Raw genomic sequence first — 5526 nt, forward strand, 5'->3', positions numbered from 1 at the left:
GCAATTTATTTATTATATCCCAATTAAATACTTTCCTTTATAAGTTACCTTACGGGCTGGAGAGACGGCTCAGCGGTTAAGAGCATTGCCTGTTCTTCCAAAGGTCCTGAGTTCAATTCCCAGCAACCACATGGTGGCTCACAACCATCTGCAATGAGGTCTGGTGCCCTCTTCTGGCCTGCAAGCGTACACGCAGACAGAATATTGTATACATAATAAATAAATAAATATTAAAAAAATAAGTTACCTTACTCATGGTGTTTTATCACAACAGGAAAGTAATTGATGTGTTATATGAACTATAATATATTATATGTAGTATAAATATATAATCGCTATTTTTCTTTGCAATGCTGCCAACCACCTCTTCATAAACCTAGCTATTTCCAGAATTCTAGTTCAGGTGGTATGGCTCCAAAGGTCTCCATAAACCAGATCCAGACCTTCTGGCCTGAGAAGCTTAGAGATTGCAAGGGTATTAATGGTGGTAAATCAGAGAATTTATTTCAATGTGGCCTAAACTGAGATGCATAAGGGACTAAAGTCCTATGCGTGGCCTTCAGTATACTAACAGTAACTCCAAGATTATATAAGGGACAAACATGGGACATTGACTGAGGAGCATGTGTAGTTGAACAATGGGACAGAATTGGGACACTTACTAGCTCAGGGTGAATTGTATGGAGTCCCTCAGGCACAGAAGAAGTCACTATTAAGTCACAGGGGTAGTTCGGTTTCCCACTCTGGTACGTTGGCCTGGCAGGTTCCCTGTTCCTGGGATCTGAGATAAACTGAGGGAAAGTCCCTCACAGAGAGAGCAGGCCGTCAGAAAATCAGTCAGGAAAGATACAGACTTGTAGAGAGAATGAGCCGCCACATGAATTAGCATCATTGAAACTGTCCCTCGCCTGCCTTTCCATTCTCTCTTCCACAGTTCTGTCTTCCACTGGACTATGTTTGCCTGTGCTCTTTGGCTCAGCACAGTCAGGGATGCTCTGCCTTGCAGGCCTGGTCTCCTGAACCGCACATCCTGTATCCTCCCCCCAGATCTTCCTGTCTCTTGTCGCAAATTGTTCGTCCATCATTTTTCATCATCTATTTTGGTTTTTCGAGGCAGGGTTTCTCTGTAGCTTTTGGTGCCTGTCCCGGAACTAGCTCTTGTAGACCAGGCTGGCCTCGAACCACCAGAGATCCGCCTTCCTCTGCCTCCCGAGTGCTGGAATTAAAGGCGTGCGCCACCACCGCCCGGCCATATCTAGTTTGTATATGACAAAATCACTCAGTACTTACATAGAGTTTTTAGATTCGGACATGGCCGTCTCCCTTTAGAGACATTGTTTCATTCTACATGAGGTAAAATGACCTACCTTCTCCTCAGACACAACCTAACTACAAAGATCATTAGAACTATTCCTTCATTCTGTGTTAAGATGAGCTCCAGTCCTGTAGACAATTTAAAAAGTTGACAAACTAAGTGCCCTGTACGGTGGACCCTCAAGTTACTTCTTGATTATTGCCACTCTTACTTCTTTCTTTTTCCTTTTCCTTTTCTTTCTTTCTATTGTTTTCAAAGTCTTCATTTCATTTCATCTAAGCATGCGTCACTCTTAAGTTCAAGTTTACTGACTTCATTCCCACGCACCTGCTCACATCCCAGATCCGTCTGCACTCAATTTTTCAAAGGTTTTCATTGGGCTTAAGGGTATACTTCTTGCTCAAATAGCTTCTAAGTTCCATGGGGAAATGAGTGGTTCATTGTTACCTTGTCAGCATAAATCTATAGAGAACCACTTGGGGCCCTGTGGATGCTTTTTAGGGAAATAGCTCTTTTAAGGAATGGCTCTGTAACAGGTGCCAGGGAGGATGCCTGAAGTCTTTGTTCTTACAAAAATAAAGACAAGACAATTTTGAAGCAAGGTTTTTCTTTTTTTTCTTAAGAGAACAGGAAAGTTAAATAGCTGTTTATGTCCACTTTTGTTTGCTTGTCTGTTAGGGTAGGTTTTGTTTGTCTTTTTCCTATACAGTGGAGCAGAAAACCTTTTTCTGTAAAGAGCTGGATATCAACAATGTAGACTTTGCTGTTTACTCAGTCTCTGTCCTCACTGCTCAATTCTGCCAGTGCTGTGCAAGAACATTCGCATGCGGTATCAAGAACACTGGGAACTCTATCAAAAAAAAAAAAAGAACACTGGGAGTGGCTGTGCCAACACACAAGAATGGAAGGGAGAGAAAAGGCAAGGAGTGAAGAAAGAAGCAAAGAACCTTTGTTCTTTCATCCAGCACAAAGCTCCCCGTGTGGTAATACTTTGATCACCAAAAGTGATCCCTTGTTTTCAGTGTGTATATCCAAGGCAACATGAAGGGATGAAAGCCAGAGTGCTGAACTCACTTCTTAAAGCATCAGCAGGTACCCATCTACCCATCTAGCCCTTCATTCATAGACTGAGTCTGTCTTTTTATCCACTTCATTGTAATAATAGTACCTGCAACAAAAAAAAAGAAACAAACAACACATCCTAATCTAAAATGGAGGATTCTAATGCATATTTTTCTTGTTAACATCATTTATAAATTTTAAATCATCATAAGATATCAGATTAATGAAATAATTACCTGAGACAAAGTAATGATTAATAGTGATTAACTGCTTCCCAGGGCCCAGAATCACCTAGGAGACAAACCTTACATGTGGGGGATTACCTAGGTTAGGCTAACTGAGAGGGAAGGACCACCCACAATGAGAGAAGGACCACTCCATGGGCTGAGCTCCTGCACTGACAAACGCAGAGACAGGGCACTAATGGTAGCATCTATCTCCCTGTGTTTCCTATGTGGCCAGGATTCCCTACCATGATGGACAACACACTGGAACCATGAGCCAGAGTAAATGTTTACTCTGTGACTTTTATCGGGTGTTTTGTCTCAGCAATGAGGCAAGGACCAATACAGTTAGCAAAACACAGAATGTGACCCAACACTGCAGTTTAAGAAAATTAGTGACAGATTGTGACATGAAAGCCCTCAGTCTTGTTTCTTCCTTGTCCCCAGATGCTGTTTAAAATACCCCCACTTTTCAGTGGCAGGGCCTTGCTGTATCTCTGATAATAAAATCAAAGGGGTAAGAAAAGATCTGTTTATTTATATTAATTTCAAATCTTAGGAAAATATACACAATACATAAAGAAGATAGTTAAGACTACATTTATAGTAAGATACAACTATAATAATTTTAATGTTTCAATATTATGCACATATATGGACACATGTCGTTTTGCCTTTATGCATCTATGTAAAATCTAGGATTCATATGTGAAAGAAAAAATATGTTATCTGTCTTTCTGAGTACAGTTTATTTTATTTAATCTGATTTTCCCCAGTTGCGTCCATTTTAAGCAAAAGACATGATTTCATTCTTCTTTGAGGATGTGTAAAATACCCTATGTATGTAATGCTACCTTTCCTTCTCTCGTTCCTCTGCTGATGGTCACATAGGCTGATCCCATGACTTAGCTATTGTGAATGGTGCTGCAGTAAACATGTGTCTCTATGTTCACTTGAATTAGAATACTTCTGGGTTTGCAGGAATGTATAGTTGGGAGTCACCTAGTCCATCTTATTTTTCGTTTTTTGAGTAGTCTCAATAAGGTTTGGTTTTTTTTGTTTGTTTGTTTTTATATCTTTGTCAAAAATTAGGTCTTGAAACCTAAGCTCATAGGGCTTCAGAGAGACTGAACCATCAACCAGGCAGGCTGTCTCAGACTGACCTAGACCCTCTGCTTGCAAATTACAGTTGTGTAGCTTGGTCTTTTTTTTAGGACTCCTAACAGTGGGAGCAGGGTCTCCAGCTCTATTGCCTGCTCTTGGGGACCTTTTCTCCTACTCAGGAGTGTGATGTTCAATATCCTTGAATTTAAGTAGTTTTTACAGTTTTTTCTCTCAGTGGTTTTCTGGGTTTTTGTATTTCTTTCAGAAAATAATTGACTGGACTGCTAAAGTTGGAATGGAAGATTCCGTAGATGATTGTGAGGCCAATTTGTTTGGTCGTCACTTCTGGCTAATTCTAGTTTGAAATAACTGTACCTATTCTTTTCTTTGGAATTCCACTTTTCATTCTGTCACCCTAAGGTTCTGTTTGTCTTTGCTTGTTAGGTGCTTTTCTTGCAGGCAGCAAATAGATTGTCTTCATTTTTAATCTAGTCTACCAACTTGCGCATTTGTATTGGAAATTTGAGACTATTATCATTTAGAGTTGTTGAAGGTATGTAACCACTCTCTTGTTATCTCTAATGTTTGGTATTTTTCTGATCCTCTCTTTCTTACTTTTCTTTTGTGTTTTTTTTTCTTTTTCTGCAGCCTCATGGATCTGTATTTCATTACTTTTGTTGTTGGTAAGTTTTAAAATAATAGCACTTCTTCAGTTCATTTAGAAATCAGTATACAAAGTAAAAAAAAAAAAAATTCCCTGTTGTCCTTGGCCTCCCTCCCAGCCCCTGAGAGTCACCTCTTTTCTTCACAAAGAAGTTAGTCCTCCCTTGCCTAGATAGACTCTCTGTGAAATCAAATGGATTTTCTCCTCTGAAAGCTCTGTTAAAACCCAGATCCAGTAGAAGCAAGTCTGTCACAAATTCAGTGTACTGCTTCATTAAAGAGTAATTCATCCCAGGGAGCTCCCCAGCAAAGGCATCCAAGAGGAACCTCTGTTCCATTCGAACAGCACTGGTAGTTATTCCTTTTACTCTCTGCTCTGATGTTTTGTGTACCAGGTGTTTGGACATCAGGCAGCTAAAGCCACAGTGCAAACCATAGTCTGTGCTAATAAGCTCTTTGGAAAATCTGTGGCTGGGCATCAGTCCTTGTTTCTTGAGCCAGAACACTGATTGATATGAAAGAACCAGAAAAGAAGATTCCTTCCACAGTGGCAAGGGCAACAACATGTTCTCCACAGCCTAATCTTCAATTGCTTGCTAGCTGTTCTTGTTCTTTCATGTCCCCCAACCTAGTACAGTCTGTCTTCTTCTCAAACAGGGCTCCATTTAAAGGGCACTGAGGAGAAATTCCCATTCTTTAGAGTCTACATTGTGCTTGTGATGAGACTATACCTTTCTGAAAGAATGTTTTCTATGGTAGATTGGAAGCCATCGAAACAGTAAGTTTTTATATTTTACCTTCTTGTATAAATCGCCTTACCCAATGTTTATTTATTCTTCCATCATTGACTGCAAAGAAAACCAGAACATGAGATATGTTAAAAATTTTTCTCATAGTACAGATAATTTTCTATTAATCTTTTCTTCAAAATTGCTGAGGAGGTTCTTGTGCAATAGTGAATAGAATATTATTTGGGGTCAATAAAACTAAAAATCAGTGTTACCTCAGACCTGAAATACAAAAAGAACCATGTGTAAGTGAGTCAATAACAGTAGAAGGTTCATCCAATCTTGGTGATTTGCAAAGAGGCATCAATAACTTTCAGGGTGTGAAATGAACTGAACAAAATAACATAACATGGCAGGAGCACATAGCTGA

At 39.6% G+C, this 5526-nt stretch overlaps 1 pseudogene; it reads right to left on the reverse strand.

Moving 5' to 3' along the window:
* Positions 1-4430: 4430 nt before the first annotated feature.
* LOC121432640 lies at positions 4431-5262 on the reverse strand (annotated as a pseudogene).
* Between the last annotated feature and the right edge of the window lie 264 nt (positions 5263-5526).

Source organism: Microtus oregoni, unplaced genomic scaffold (assembly GCF_018167655.1).
Source record: "Microtus oregoni isolate MIOR12 unplaced genomic scaffold, Mior012 000000F_ref0000247, whole genome shotgun sequence".
Lineage (NCBI taxonomy): Eukaryota > Metazoa > Chordata > Mammalia > Rodentia > Cricetidae > Microtus > Microtus oregoni.